This window comes from Cataglyphis hispanica, chromosome 9 (genome assembly GCF_021464435.1).
Source record: "Cataglyphis hispanica isolate Lineage 1 chromosome 9, ULB_Chis1_1.0, whole genome shotgun sequence".
Lineage (NCBI taxonomy): Eukaryota > Metazoa > Arthropoda > Insecta > Hymenoptera > Formicidae > Cataglyphis > Cataglyphis hispanica.
Genome location: NC_065962.1, coordinates 2,173,831 through 2,191,736, shown reverse-complemented (window position 1 = coordinate 2,191,736; position 17,906 = coordinate 2,173,831). Strand labels below are relative to the sequence as shown.

At 34.6% G+C, this 17,906-nt stretch overlaps 1 pseudogene; it reads right to left on the bottom strand.

Annotated features, from left to right (window-relative positions):
- Positions 1 to 889: 889 nt before the first annotated feature.
- Positions 890 to 8,507, bottom strand: LOC126851871 (uncharacterized; annotated as a pseudogene).
- Positions 8,508 to 17,906: the final 9,399 nt, after the last annotated feature.

Here is a 17,906-nt window from a genome sequence, read left to right as displayed (position 1 = left end):
GCAGTTGGTATTATGCGTCGGTGTCGGTGACGCGGCGCGTGTTCCCAGATAATGGTCGTGGGATGCGTCGTTGCGCGGAATTCGGATGATCAGGTGTACGGATCGTAAGGGCTCGAGAAAGCTCGAGGAAAGCTGCGAACTCGTCCACTCTCGGTCCTTTATGGAGGTGTTATGACGGGATTCGTCTCGAGAATAGATAGTCGAGAATTCTCGACGGAGGCTGCAAACACGTCAACCTCCGGTTCACTGTCTTTCGACGGTTTGGAGCGGTTTCTGGTATTGTCTCGAGCGGATTCAGTTGCCGGTCTGGTGGTCGGTCGGGCTTTTTATACCCTTTCGGAGCGGTCGCGACACCCGCGCCGTTTACATCCCCCTCGTGGTGGGGGAAACGACGCGGGGCCTCTAGCGTTGAGCGTTCGGCGTTCGGCGGCAATGCTTGGCGCTGCTCGATGATCGGTTGTTTATGACAAACACCGTTGGTGTTTGTCATTGCTTTAAAAATAGGGCGCTAAGCGCCTCTGCCCCTGCCCGGCTGATGTTCGCCGGGCGGCAGACTTCCGACGGGTGACGTGTCGGGAACGATGGGGGGATGCATCGTTATACATCTAATATCATCTGGTTTTAATCTAGGTGTTAAAAAATGTTCCGAATTATTTTGAATATTTATCAGTTCATCAAAATGTTTTAATTTAATTTGATCGTAAGGTAAATTATATTTTATTACATCATTAGAAACAATTATCGTTCCATTACTAACTAACGCTTGTTTCAGGTTTTTCAGAATATGCGGTGGGTCGCCAATAACATATAATAATCGATTTGCATCAAATGGATGTGTAATAGAATTAATTATTTTACTAAGTCTATCTAAACTTATACCCAATAGTCTTCATAATCCGACATTTCCAGAACCCATGTCCGATGTGAGAAAGTTAACATGGAAACCTATTTGTTCTGCTTTGGTAATAATCTGAAAAATAATATGTCTCAAAGTTTTACTATAGAAACTGTCACCAATAAAATGGTGTCCAATCACATGCTTCCACTTATTATTTACACCGACAAGCATAAACACGAGAGCTTTAGTTGCTCTACCTTTTTCGTTGGGAAACGTGATGTTTCCTACTATTGATCCTGTTGATGAGTTGTAACATTTTTTGGGTGTAATTGCCATTTCGTCAAATACCAAGCCACATTCCAAATCAGCTTCTTTTTCAAAATAATGTTTCTTATGTGATAAAAATTCAAACATTTTGTTTGAAATTCCTGGCTGAATTTTGAAATCTTCTAATTTTCATCGTAGCGATCGTAAACTTGGAAATGGATATCTTGGTTGAATTAAATGATCATAGCCGCTACGTCCACAAACAAATTTAAATTGTAGAGCACGTTGAATAGTTTTATGGGACCAATTTCGACTTCGTCTTTTCATCTTAAAGTCTGGATTTGATCTTCGTTAAAAATTGATGTTAAAGCTCTTTTGTACTTATGGTTTTTAATTTTTGTTTCTAATGTTTCTATTGTTTTTCTCTGAGCTTTTATTTTCCTTCTCATATTGATAACTTGTAGAAATTGTTTGTTTATAATTTCTGCTGTTCCTTTACATTGGCTATTTTTTCTTAAATTCATACAAGTCGTACATGAAGACTCAGAAGTAATTATCTGAAAAGAATTGTATGTCATATAAATATGTTAAAATTTTTTGTATGTCATAGTGTTACTGTTTTAATACTTAATATTTACTTCACATCCTACATCTTGACTTTTATTATTAATCAATTGATTATTAGAAATATTATCTGGCACGTCATCATTAGCGTCATTATTTTCTGCCAACAATGAAGACTCTGAAGTATTCATAATTATCTGAAAAAAATTAACGTCATAGAAATACATTAACATTTTCCGTTGTGGCATTAATTGTTTTCAGACTTACTTCACATTCCACATCTTGACTTTTATTATTCTTAATCGATAGATTATTATTCACCACGTTTTTCTTTTTAAGAAAGAAACCGAATATAGTGGGAACTGCATCTTTTTTTAATTTTCTTTTTCATCAAATCTTTGTTGCCACATATCAGGAGCAAAATGTATCTGTATAAAAAAGAAAAATGAATATTTAATCATAATTGATATACAATTATTTTTAGAAAAAATATACAACATTAAAAATCAAAATTATTACAGTAATTTTTAGTTTTTGAAATTTGCAAATTGCGATAAAAGTAAAATATAAAAGAGGAGATTGGAGGACATACTATATATAGGTTATATACAGTAGAAGTAAGAAAAATAAATATCAGTATTCAAATTAAATTAATAAAAGACAAGGTTCATAACCACTTAAATAATAGTATATTCGTAATTTTATTATGAACATGATACTTAACCTCACAAAGATGTGAATTATTCGTAGGCAATCTTTACGGCAACATTTTTCGCCCATATCGCAGGACGTTTACGATTTCTAGGAAATACTTTCATAATATAGCCCTTTGATGATGAATTATTGCAAAGTTCTGCAGAACAGCCTCCCATTTTTGCAGAATATTATACACTTGATCACGTTGCATTGCGGTAAGAACATATACACACGCACACATTCGCGGAAGAGCGAGATAGCCTATATTTCTCTCTCACTCGCAGGAATTTGACGAAATCTTGTGACCAGTCTCTGATTAGAGGATCTTTAGTAATAACAAACAAATAGCGCCCCAGTCAGACGCTCTATTGATCGATTGAGAAATATAACTCTCCGATGATCAAATGTACTGGTCACCCTAGGCGGCGGTTGATATGTGACCGATATGTGCGTTGCATCCGTTTTGTACTATGTAAAACAGAGACTCAAATTTACTATTAAAATAATGTATTAAAATGTATAAATATTAAACATTGTATAAAATATATAATTTTAAAATATATGATACACCGACTCTATTCTCTTTCAACAATAACCACTTTCTCCATAAGTCATACTAGTGATAATGTCATTTTCTCTCGATGAGTCATGGACCGTTTTCCTCTACGCGACACAATATGTGCGCCAAGACCCACGTCTCAGAGACAAAATGTAGAAATAATTTTCCAACCTATAAATCGTCCACGTGGTGTACTCAGGACTTAACATGGCGGCGGCGGACACTCGTCACATTTTCTTATTATAATAAGATTCAGATAACCAACCATATTAGGATCTTGCCCTGGAACGCAGAGGACCCAGGTTCGCGACCGACTATTGGCACTCAGTAGAAAAAAAAATAAATAAATATATAATAATTTTCCAATCTATAAATATTTACGCAACGGATTCTAACATGGCAACGACGGGCACTCGTAAATATCTCATTTAACATTGCTCTATTAAGATTCCATTTAGCTCTCCATACTAGGACCATGATTGGAAATGCAGAGGACCCCGGATCGAGACCGAATATTGTCACAGCAGGAAAAAATAATAATAATTATTTTCCGATCTATAGATATCCACGTGGTGGACTCCAACATGGCGGGCACTCGTCATAAATACCTCGTCCAACTTTATTTTATTAAGATCTCGTTTAGCTCATTATACTAGGACCATGATTGAAAACGCAGAGGATCCCGGATCAAGATCGAATATTGTCACACAACAGGAAAAAATAAATAAATATATAATAATTAATTTCCTCATAGCTGTCTGATCACCAACTCTTTCGTTCCCTCCACCTGTTCAATCAGGCTTGCTTTTTTCCTGTCGACTACAATCATGACGTCATAGAGGACCATTATAATAGCACGTGCATGTGCACAACATTGTTGACAGTTCCCATAGTGGCCCTCTATGATGTCATCGTCTAGAACGCCTCGTGCACGTCTACGACGCCATTGTTGACAGTCCCATAGTGGCCCTCTATGACAACACAAAGATGCGTAGTGGCGGTTTGTTTTGACAGCTCTATAGTAGTTCTCTCTGACGTCACAGCGGACGCATGGTGGGGATTTATTGTGACGCCCCATAGTGGCCCCTATACTACTCGTATGAATTTAGGAGGTCTATTACGGTTTTGTGTACTCGTCGAATCCGTTTCGCTCGAGAAAAGAGTAGTCGAAATAATAAACATGCCTCGCGCGCTCCGTCTCGCGTCCCCGGTGCTATCGAATATGACGCGTCCGCGCTTGCCGATCTTTATCGAATCTCTTATATTATAGAAATCTTGAACGAGATTCCGATCGGCTTTAAATGAAATATAACGTTGTCTTTCTCTCCTTATTATATTTATCACCTACTACTACTACCTACTACTACTAATAATAATAATAGTAGTTAGAGTAGTAGTAGTAGTTAGTAGTATAAGAAAGAGCGAGTCGAAGTTTTTGGGTGAATGAGGATTTTTGTGCCCGAGCGACGACGGTACGTTTTCGCGCGTCTCCTCGTGCCTCTGCCTCACACACTCACACTCACACTCACTCTCACTCAGACTCTCCTCAGATACAATGCGAAGCCGTCGCGCCGCGCTGCTGCTCTCCCGATGGTGGAGGAGACGGCCGTACGACGTTTGTCGAGAAGCTAAAACTAATTTGACGACCTCAAAGCAGGCGAGATTACCCGCTGAATTTAAGCATATTATTAAGCGGAGAAAAAGAAACTAACTAGGATTTCCTTAGTAGCGGCGAGCGAACAGGAAAGAGCCCAGCACCGAATCTCGCGGTTTCGCCGCAGGGAAATGTGGTGTTTGGGAGGATCCGCTTATCCCGAGGTGTCGCGCCGCGTCCAAGTCCATCTTGAATGGGGCCACTTCCCCGTAGAGGGTGCCAGGCCCGTAGCGACCGGTGCTCGTCTCGGGAGGATCTCTCCTTAGATTTTTTTCTGAGTATAAAATATTTCAATAAATCGCAAAATACTCCGTATGTGTTAGCTACGTTCCAAAACGCAAAATAAATTGAAAATTCATGTTTTAGCTCAAAAACATTGAAAATTAATGCATCTAGGATTTCACAGCTGAGATCGTTATGCAGACACGCTCGGATAGCTCCGTAAGAGTTAGCTACGTTCCAAAACGCAAAATAAATTGGAAATTCATGTTTTAGTTCAAAAACATTGAAAAGCAATGTTTCTCGGCTTTCACAGCTGAGATCGTTATGCAGACACGCTCGAATAGCTCGGTATATGTTAGTTACGTCCAAAACGCAAAATAAATTGAAAATTCATGTTTTAGTTCAAAAACATTGAAAATCAATGCATCTAGGATTTCACAGCTGAGATCGTTATGTAGACACTAGCCGATCTCTCGGTATGTGTTAGTTACGTTCCAAAACGCAAAATAAATTGAAAATTCAGGTTTTGGTCAAAAACATTGAAAATCAACGCATCTAGGATTTCACAGCTGAGATCGTTATGTAGACAATAGCCGATCTCTCGGTGTTAGTTACGTTCCAAAACGCAAAATAAATTGAAAATTCATGTTTTAGTCCAAAAACATTGAAAATCAACGAATCTAAGATTTCACAGCTGAGATCGTTATGCAGACACGCTCGGATATCTCGGTATATTTTAGTTACGTCCAAATCGCAAAATTAATTAAAAATTCATGTTTTTGTCCAAAAACATTGAGAATCAACGCATCTAGGATTGCACAGCTGAGATCGTTATGCATACACGATCGGATATCTCGGTATATGTTAATTACGTCCAAATCGCAAAATTAATTAAAAATTCATGTTTTTGTCCAAAAATATTGAGAATCAACGCATCTGGGATTGCACAGCTGAGATCATTATGCAGACACGCTCGGATAGCTCTGTATATGTTAGTTACGTCCAAAACACAAAATAAATTGAAAATTCATGTTTTTGTTCAAAAACATTGAGAATCTACGCATCTAGGATTTCACAGCTGAGATCGTTATGTAGACACGCGCGGATAACTTGGTTCGCGTTAGTTAAGAGCCAAAACGGAAAATAAAATGAATATCCATGTTTTTGTCCAGAAACATTGAGAAGCAACGCATCTCGGCTTTCACAGCTGACAAACAACACAGCTACAACAATACAGCGAGGAATTCCTAATTTTAATATAAGGATTTAAAGATATTTATGCTATTATTTAGAAAGATCTGACACTGAGATAATTTAGTTTTCTTGAAAATATTTATTTTTATTAAACATAAATAACTTTAAATGTTTTTAATCATAAACTTATCATAACCACTAAAAAATATTCTTTTAAAAAGGTTTGTTTTCTTTTCAGTTCATTCAATTATTTTATTATTTTGCAGGTTCTATCTGTACCTGAAGGCAACTAAAATGTTATTTATCATCTTTTGCATAAAATCGCCCATGAATGTGTTGAGCATTAAAGAGTCATGTACCTTTCATGATACTCTTTTTATGCTAGACGTCTTACAACAATTTTTTATTTTTATTATATTTGCATGGAAGAGAAAGATTAGGCAGTTGTTGCAGAAACGATTTGGTTATCACAATTAAGATATATTTTCAATAATTCAACAAGCTATTGTATCTTCAAACAGTTACACATCAGACACGATTTTTCTGGAGGAAAAGATTAATTTTTATTAAAAAACAAATCCTCGCGCAAATAAATCGTTCACTTTTTGATCAATCTTTAATGTTATTATGTGCGATAAAAAGATTTTCTCATACGTCAAAGGTCGCCAGATATTTAGCGATTAACAACAGTACTATTATAATTTTTAATCAATTATTAATTTTACATTATCGTTACATTATGTTGATAGTTTGACAGAATGATGATCTTGATCTTCACTTATCAAATATAAATTTTTCAAAATATATATTTTTATATTTTTTTTGTCTTTTTTTGTGACTTTTATTTTTTAATTATATATTTGTAAGCCTTTTTTACCATTATCAAAAATTGTTAAAACATGTTCTTAATTCGGATACTAATAGTATTGAATTATTTTATATTCTAACATTATTGTAAGTAATATAATGAGAACATTGTATTAAGATCATAGCAATTGCTAATAACTGATTTGTTATTATTTTTTAATGTGTGCATGGAGAATGCTTTTGTTAATACATAATCGAATTCTTTTAAATTAAATCTTTTTATTCTCAAATTACTAATATTTAAGTGTAACTTTTTCTTTTTGAAATAGGCCAATCCAAGATGGCCCGAAATGAAACCAAAACGTCTATTAAAATTTTATTAATTAATTATTTTAACTTCTTTTTTATTATCTTTGTTCATGATCTTGCGCACAGTTCTTATTAGACCGTTATTTATCTATTCTTTATCTATTGGTAATACTTAGACTCTTTGAACATTATTATTATTATATGTAAATATTTCTTAAATTTATAACAGTTTGTCATTGTTATTTTTACAGTATTTCTATTATTCACTCTAAGTCTATTACGGAACTTATATAACATTATCATAATTATTGTGTTATATTAACATAACCAGTGATGTTTTACATAAATTTAAACTTTATTATTGTTATATTAAAAAGATTGCATATTGAACATTTATGGTATAATTTTTTGATGTGATTACCTTCTATCGTAAAATTATCGTCATAATACGTTATTTAATTTTATATTTGTTTTTATTTTCATATGTCACATCTGCAACACAATTCAATAAAAAAAAGAAAAAATATTGAAACGGGATTAGTCGTTTTTTATAAGTTTTTAAATGCACGAATCTGGTTTTGAAATTCCATCACATCAGGATTTTGAGGAATATACAATTAAAGTTGCAAAAAAGGGCTATTTTCACGAACTTTGTTATATTATAGCTACAATATGTGACGTACTGAACAAGTTTTATTACAATCAAAATAAAATATGTTGTTAGGACTTTCAACCCTCAAATAAAATTTTTGTCAGTTATGATTAATAAGATATTCATGATTAAATGTGGGGTATATTACAGAAGTTAGCTGTGACTTAGGTCATTGACAATTCACCAAATAGTTTTCAGTTATATTTATTTAAATTTAAGAGTTTTTTAAATCACTGAATATGAATCCAGTATCAAAATTATCAAATTCAAAATGGTGAATTCAATATGACAGAGTAAATACTATAAAAATTTAAATTTTGACATCTGCAACTTTTAATCGTGTAACTCACAAAAAAATCGTAGAAAAATTTAAAAAAAACATTTTGTAGGCAAAATGAAATTTATAGAACTTGAATTGATTTTTCCGAGAGAAATTTCTGTATCAAAGATTATAAAAAAAAACATAATTTTAAGGAATGTTAATGTAAATTAACATTCCTTAAAATCAGGCGCATCCGATGCTCCCTAAAAGCTCGCGCGGCGGCTACTCGCAGGACGATTGGTACTCTCCTATGATGCTCTCAGCGCTCTCTTCCAGTTTATTTCTGATGATGTAACTATCTTACATGCCGTGCTGAGTAGTGATATTCCCCTGTAATTTTCACATAAGAGTCTGTTGCTTTTTTTGTGGACCGGGCAAACAATGCTTGTGCGCCACTCCTCTGGCATCTGTTCCGTTTCCCATATTCTTAGTCCCATGCAATCCGGTCAGGAGCTGCTCCCCGCCGCGCTTCAATAGTTCCCCAAAGTATGTTGTCTGGACCAGGTGCCTTGTTGTTTTTAAGTTTGCGGATTGCTTTATGCGAGTCCTCGACAGTAGGTGGGTCCATATTACATTCCTCTTCGTTTATCTCTAACCTTGGGTCTCGTTGCGTTAGCTGTTGATTGGGATTAAGGAGTTCTTGGAAATATTGCCTCCATCTATCCAAGACTCCTTCTTGTTTTACTATCAGCTTGCCCGTTTGCGTTTTGCAGAAGGTGGTTAGATTGATATCCCTTCTTAAAGAGGTTGATGCCCTTATATACCTTCCGCAGGTTATTGTCCTTGAAGTCTTGTTCTGCTTTCATCATGATTGAGTTAGTGTATACTCTTCTCTTTTTCTTGATAGTCTGTTTGGCTTCTCTTCTTGCGATTCCATATATTGTTTTCTTGCTTTTGGTCGATCGTTCTATATATTCTTTTCTGGCTATATTTCTCTATTGCCTGCCTGTACCTTACATCGAACCACTCATTTCTAGGATCGGCTCGCCTATACCCAAGTGTCGACTCCGCCGCCTGCAGTAAGGTGCCTTTGAGGGAATGCCAGTCTTCTTTTATTGTTAGCATGTTGGCAGTGTGCTTGTGCGTGTTGAGGTTCTCTTCAATTATTGTTAACTATTGTTAATCACTGTACTTCTGATTGATAAAAATTTTCTTTACTGAAGGTTATTATTACTATACTATTATTTAATGCAAGCAATGAATGTATCGTCTTTATCATTTATTCATTAGAGTGTATGTTTCTAACCTCATTTTCTAACTCAACCACGTGATGCGCTTGAAAGCAAACGTGTCCTCAGGCTATAATGCCGCATGATATTTTTTATAAGTTGTGAGCTCATCGAATCAAGCGGTCCACTCATGACAAATAATTTTTAAAAAAGTGCTCAAACATTCGCTCAACATAATGAAACCATACGCAGTAGTTTCATTTATAAACGATGATTCGGTTGAATTCGAATTTGCATCAGAAGTCCTATCATCTTGGCTTACCTCAAACTTAAAACAGTGTTGGTGGCCTAACACAAAAAATGTTGGATCTCTCATTACAAGAAAAACTCTGCCGGATAAAACATTTGCAAATAAGTGGTAATTGCACGATGTTGTATTCATTGGATTTTACGGTAAGATTGCTGAAAATCTCATAATATTTATAAAGTCATTGACTTATAGTATACCATACTATATTTCCATGTATCAATATATATTTTTGCTAACAATAAATTTATTGTTATATCCTGTTATGCTTTAGATGATATTTCCACGGCGCGCCAAAAAGCTGACGGAATGTCTAGTAGCGATGAAGCTGGAGAGTCAATATTTAACAAAGTTAAGCAGTCGAATCAGTTAAATATTTTACCATCCATAATTGAGGAAAATGATACAGTAAAGTATAGAAAGTAAAGTAAAGTATAGAAAAAGGAAGTCAAAAGTTCAACAAAAAAGAAAAGAAGATTACTCTACTTCCGATGAGTCTACAGAATTGGTTGATGAAAACAGAAATATTCCAAGTCCATCGCAATTGCTCAAGGTGAATGACTGCGCTTCAAATGCCAATAATGTCTGTGGCATAGATCTATTTGAAGAAACTCTGCCTGTTCAAACTTCTGCGAAAGAAATCAAAATTCGAAGTAACATTCCTGTTTCGATGAAGTTACCAGTTAAAAAAATTACTGTGGAGTACATTCAAAATCAAAGTTTATCTCATTATTTTTTGATATCCAAATACTTTATGGTTCAATTTTATTAGCTAATTTATGTAATTCTATGTATACATTTATATGGTCAATATTTTTTTTTCAGAAAAACTTTCGTACTCGAATAATAATATGGATGAGGTCTGTAATGACGGTAACATAAACAGTATATCTTTCCCACTTGATACTTCAATACGTGATTACTTCATTGATACAAAGTCAATATTGTTGCAATTTGAGGGGCTAACGGTATTGATAAATGGTACAACTTTTTATCTGTATAATTATTCCAATATTCCATTATCTGTATAATTTATTTCAAATATTGACATATAATATTTTCCAGAAATGTCTCAAAAAATTGCTGACAAACTGGGAGGACTGACCTTTGAAATGAGGAATATCATCGAGCGTTTAGACACAATTGAGAGAATCGTTAATTGCAACCAGTTGCCTATATCTGGTGCAGATGATCACGCAGATTTGATAACTCTATGCTATTTGATTGCCTTTGCAGACTGTCGAACACGTACAAGAATTTGAAGCACATCTATTAATTGGCGAATTGTACGAAACCGATTCATATCGCATCTGAGTCAAATAGGAGGAAATAGTGCTATGGAGTGCATTACAAGGATTCTGAGCAGTATTTGGACCCGCAGCAGCGAAACAATCATCCTGGTGTGGACAAAGAGGAAATTTTAAAGTCGGAAATTTAGCAATTATGGGTGCTGTGAAAGATGCTGTAAAAAATCGCATGCATGCACTGATAAATTTTTCGAGGACGAGGGAAAAGAGTGGTTCCGGCAGGGTACACAAAAATACGCGCGGCTCCTGAAAAATTCTAAGACGGCTGACGATGGAACAGATTAAGTTCCTTTTAATGCTTGTTTTTTTATATTCATTTGATTTATATTTATTTGATTTGTTCTATTGTATTTGTTCTGTGATACATGGCTTGATTTGTTCTAATGTATTTCTGTGATACATGACTTTGATCTCAATATGTTATTTGATTTGAATTTTAATAAATGATATATATGAGAGTTAATTGATAAATATGAGAGTTGAAAAAATTATTAATGCTGTCCAAATATATCATAACGGTGATATACGAATTAAATAAGCATGTGACTTCAATGAATAGAATAGAATAGAATAGAATGAATCTTTATTGGTCCCCTCAAGGTTTCAATTACACGTCTGATTTACACTTGCTCCCTCCTTATCACCCCGACCTGGCTCTTAGCCTCACAATCTAATTCCCCCCTTCCTTTCTCGCCTCTTGACCTTCCCTTTTCTTTACCCCCTTCTTTGTCCTTCCTTCTTCTCTTCCTCCTTCTTATCTAGATCTCTTCTCCCACCATACTTTTCTCTCTTCATCCCACTTCCATTCCTTCCCATCTATCCACAGCCTCCTATTATCCACCAATATACTTCTTCCTTTCCTTCTTTCCTCCCTTGCCTTCTCCACCAGTCTCCATCTTAATCTCCTTTCTTCCATCGATAAATCCTCGTCCACTCCTACTCCCCATTTCCTCCTAATCTCTCCTCTCCTCTCCAGAAGCTCTTCTCTGTCTTCTTCCTCCTCTACCCCTATCAAAAGCACCTTTCTTCCTCCTTCTCCTTCTCTTTCTATTACCCCTGTCAACTTCACTTTCCTGTCCAAGCACTCCTCCATCATGTCTTTGACCATCTTCACTCTTTCCGTTGTATCCTCTCCTCTCACACCCCTCCATACCAAATTCCTCCTCCTTCTGTTCCCCTATCCATTCCTTCCTCTTCCTTCCTTCCTTCCTTCCTTCCTTCCTCTCTCTTCTCTCCTTCCTTCCTTCCTTCCTTCCTTCCTCCTTCCATTCCTTCCTTCCTTCCTCTGTCCATTCCATTCCTTCCATCCATCCATCCCTCTCTTCCTCTCCTTCCTCCTTCCATTCCTCCTTCCTCCTCTCCTTCCTTTCCTTCCTCCCTCCTCTCCTTCCTCTTCCTTCCTCTTCCTCCTCTCCTTCTTCCTTCCTCCTTCCTTCCTTTCCTTCTTCCTCTTCTCCTTCCTTCCTCTCTCTTCTTCCTTCTTCCTCTTTCTTCTTCCTTCCATCCTTCCTTCCTTCCTTCTCTTCCTTCCATCCTTCCATCTTCCATCTCTTCCATCTTCCTCCATCTCTTCCATTCCTTCCATTCCATCTTCCTTCCATTCCCTCTTCTCTTCCATTCCTTCATCTCTCTTCCTTCCTTCCTTCCTCCTTCCTCCTTCCTCCTCTCCTTCCTTCCTTGATCCCTCCATCTCCATCCTTCCTCTTCCTCCTTCCTCCTTCCTTCCTCTTCCTCTGTCCATCTCTCCTCTTCCATTCCCTCCATCTCCTCTCTCTCCTCCATCCATTCCTCCTCCATCTTTCCTCCTCTCCTTCCATCTCTTCCATCTCCTTCCTTCCTCCATTCCTTCCATTCTTCCTTCCATCTCTCTTCCTCTCCTCTCTTCCTCTCTTCCTCCTCCATCTCCTTCCATTCTTCCTCCTCCACTCTTCCTCTCTCTCCTCCACTATCCTCCACTCCTTTCCTCCTTCTGATACTCCTCTTTCCACTATATCTTCCATTCTTCCATCATTCCTTATTCCATTCCTTGTCCCAATCCATCCTCCTCACATCTCCATATTTCCATTACACTTGTTCTTCTCTGTCATTACGTCCTGTATTACCCCTGTATTCCTTTTCTCTCTTACCGACTCCTCTCCCCTTTCTAAATTCCATCGCCATCTCTCGATCATCACCTCATCCTTATTTGACCCTTCCCGCTGTGTTTGTGTTGCTCCAGACGTCTTCTCTCTCGTCAACCTCCTTCCTCTCTCTCTCTCATCAATTCTTTCCATCCTAACCTCCAACTGCCACTATATCTTTCGCTCCTTCCAACTTCCTCAACTCCTATCCGTCTTACTTCCCTCCATTCTCCTCAAACCTCCATACTCTGCACTTCCTTCTCCTCTTCTCTAGTCTTTGCATTTCCTCTTGCACCTGCCTTCCAAACCTCTTTCTTCAAGCACCCTTATAATCAATCTTCTCCACCATTCCCCCTCCAGGTCCCTCCCATGTGACTTCAATATTACGTAAAATATTAGTAAGCTATATATGCGGTGGAACGATTCAGTTCCATCACAATGCTGTATAAGTTACATGATGATTCTTCATAACATTTTTTGTAACTGTGATATACCAATTAAGTAAATATGTGACTTCAATGTTACATAAAATATCTTCAAACTATATACGCGTTCGAACACTCCAGTTCCACAATGCTGTATAAGTTACATTATGACTCCTCATAACATTTTTGTAATGGCGATTCGTTAAAAGGATGACAAATTTGAAAACATTTACTGCTTCAATCACGGAGCACGTGATATCATTGTTATTTTTGATATAACAACTATTATGGGAAAATTACGAAACTGATACAAAACTGTGTTTGTTGGAAATATACGAAAACTCGGTGCTGTCTATTTTTCATTAGGATGTATCCCATATGAATTTAGCAGTATGTTGGAAAATATATTTCTTGCTCAACTCCACTATACAAGAGGTCACAAAACTGCCGGTAACATGAAAACATTTCGTAATATTATCGATCAAATAACAGATCTTGGGAAACATGGATTAACTGTAAATGTGGGTGGCCAGCAACGAACGATTTATTTTTCTCTGTTAGCGATTATTGGTGACAATTTAGCTTTAAACTATTTGTGGTTTCACCACAAGCTTTAACACACAAAATGTATGTAGAATATGTACAGCGGACAAAATTGAGAGCCGAAAACAAGTGCAAGATAATGCTCAAATGCTACGGACCAAACAAAATTATCTGAAAGATTGTGAAAATTGTTCCACGGGAGTGAAAACTAAATGCGTTTTTAATGAAATTCCCAACTTTCATATCATAACAAATGCAAGTCTTGATCCTATGCATGATTTATTCAAAGAAACTGCAGATACGAAATAGCTAAAATCTTGAACTCTTTGATAAATAGAGAACATTTTTTTTCTCTTGAAATTTTTAATGCTCGCGTGCAGCATTTTGATTGTAGTTGAAACTTTGAAAAAAATATACCAATCTCAATATCTAGCAATGCTCTTAATGCACAAAATTTAATAATTTCAGCGTCAGAAGTGGTTTTTTTAATCAAATATCTTGGTATTCTAATCGGCGATTTAGTGCCCGTAAATAATACTGTTTGGGAAGTTTTCCTCGTATTGCGAGAAAGTATAAATATCATAATGGATTCATCATTTATTTCTGCAACAATTCAACTCCTTGAAACTTTAATATCAGAACACCATTCGCTATATATGGAAATTTTTGCGGAACCACTGAAACCTAAACATCACTTCATCGTGCATTACCCCCGATTATTGAGAAGATTAGGACCTCAAACATTTATCTTGTTTTCGTTTCGAAACAAAGCACAAGCAATTCAAAGAGAATGCAAAGATTATAAGATCTCCTAGAAACTGCCCGTACACTTTGGCATTAAAACATCAACTTATTCTGTCACATAGATTTCTTAGTGAAAAAGGGTTTTTTGATCGATTAAGTTTGGGGCCTACACTACGTCAAGAATTAACTGATCTGTCTGATTATTTTTATTTCAAAAACACACTCCCATGGAACTTTCAATGCGAATATGTACTCGACACTTGTGTAAAAATGAACGGCGTTACTTATCATAAAGATATGGCTATAACTATGCGGCTATAGCTATGAATGACAATACTATTATCTTTAAATACATTATGTAACGAAATACATTATGTAACTATTAATAATATTCATCAAATATCATTTATATACAGAAATTTATGTACAGAATTTCATACTAAAGCTATTAACAGACATTACTGCGCATTTGAAGTAATTAAGAAACATATTTGGAGATTCATTAGGCTAGAAGATTTATTTTCTTATATTCCGCAAAATGTTCACATGATGAGCGATGGTAATTTATATATTTCTTGCGAATAGATATAACTAGATGTATCTAGAAAAACGCACTTTAATTTATGCGAATTTGTGTTCAAATATTTTGTCTTTAAAACTGTTCAATAGTTTATATAATTAATGAATAAGATTAATGAATAAAAATATTTTTATATATATTGTTTACATCTTTATACTTTTTAGTTCTTCCAGCATATAGTTAATATTGTTGCAATAAAATTAATTTATTATCCTAAATTGCAGGTTCCTCCATATATGAAGGATTCATATATGATGAATGTAAAATGTCAGTTGAATTAGCTAAATGAATTGTTGAAAAGAACAAAATTATCTTACCTGCTTAATATATTATTTAGTTCTTCGAATAAAAATTGTATTGTTCAATCTAATTATTGCATTCTTTTAACAAATTCTTCATTTTGATAAATTTAATCTTTGTTAATTAAATGACAACTTTATTCAAATCAGTCTATAATTTTGTTTGTTAATCCCAATAAATAAACATGCTGATTGCATATTTTATTTGTTTAATAAAATAATTATTTATAATAAACAACTCTTTAGTTGCTTTTATTTTATGTTTTAGTGGACGCTGCATGTGTTCGGTTCCTCTAATGAAAATTCAGTTGTTTCAACTCAATGTAGGATTTTTTTAACAAATTATTTTTATCGACGAAATAAATTTCGATTTGCTCTACAAAAGTTTTCTATCAAACAACAAAACGTACGAATACACCATCAGCTAAATTGTTAGTTAAATTACATTAATAAAAATATACGAACAGTGTATTGAAGTCATTCAACAAAGCTTTTATTTATGTCAAATACATATTGTGTTATCTGCACTTCATCGTTTGATAAAGATTTCATGTATTTAGTTCCAGAAACAAAATTTTAATTGCTTCATATTTTCGTGAATATGAATTTTAACTGCATTTTAGTAAATGGAACTGAATTTCTATATATCGAACTATATATGTATTCTATATATGTTGATATTTCAAGTAATTTTTCGTTTTAATAAAATGTCGTTTTGTTAAATAAAATTAAGATTTATCAAAAACAAAAAAATTTATCTACACTCAACATGAATAAGTTCGCATATCAAAAAAATATTGCATTACAGTATATGTTTTCACTGAATTCTCAATTTTGTTGGTTCAAATAGCGTTTTATTTACAATAATAACAAAATTTTTTGTGTCATCGTAGTAATGTTTAGTTGAACGTATCGGACTAAATATTTTAGTTGGATGAAACACATTTTGCGTTTTTCAACAAATTTTTTTTCTCAGTGCATATACATTCATTATTATAAATTACATACATTGTATAAATAATATGATATAAAACAAAATCGCTTATAATTTAATACAATGTAATTTAACTCGATTTTCTCTTCGTGTCTTCCTTTCCCACGCATAGTCTATCCTTCTCTAATTCTTCTTGCGAAACATCCTATCTCGCTTCGTCGTTGTCTTGCGCTACGCTTCGTTCTTATCGCGGAAAAATATGCGGTTACGATAAATAAGGAAGATTCATTCGTATAATAGTACGAATAAATTTTATTTCTTAAAAATATATATTTTTAAGTAATAAAAATATATATTTTTAAGTAATAAAAATATATTTTTATTACTTAAAAATTTTTTACGCGATGCGTAAAAGATATAAAATATTTAAAATAAAGCGGCGGCTGCTCGTCTCGCTTTGTCCTGCTCTCGCTTCGCTCTTATCACGGTCGCGATAAATAAAGAAGATTGATTCATATAATAGTACAAATAAATTTTTATTTCTTAAAAAGTATATTTTTATTAAGCGTAAAAATATAAAATATGTGAAATATTTAAAATATAAAGTATTTAAAATATTAAATGTTATAGAGAGAGATGTGGCGAGCAATTATCGTTGTTATGTCATTAATATATATATTTAAATATGATAAATACATTTTTAAAAATAAGATATATTATTAAATATTACAAATTATATAATATATAATATTAATATAATGATATATTATATGGTTTATAATATGATATATTAATATAATGATATATTATAATATGATTTATAATACGATATACATCATGATAATATATAGAATGTGATTTATAATATAAAATATAGTTTATGAATGAATAAATATAGAACTTTATTGCCCCCAATAGGGAGATCCATTATTACACACTTAACTTAATTTACACAAATTTACAAGCTGCTTGCTTATCCTATATTTAGCCTACGGTTAAATTAACTTAAACTTATCGCCGCCCAAACATACATCGCTGTCCATCCTATACTATCTCTCTTTCCTCTGTCTTAACCGCCTAATGTCTTCCGCTTCCATTTACAAGATATGAATACTCATACTCCACTCGCTTCTCTATCTCTCATACATTCTCATTCCGCTCACACACTCTCAAGCCATCCCCTCCCCCTCACCCATTTTCTCCCTCTCCTCTTCCAGCTTCCTCATCTCTCCCTCTTTCTTCCTCTCTCACATTCTCTCCACTTCTTATCTGCTCCATCTTTCCTCTCTCATTCCCATTATCCATCTTCTCTTCTCCATCTGTTCTCCCCCCATCCTTTCTTTAACACTTTGGTATTTCCTCTGCTTTCACCCTCACGTACCATTTATTATATG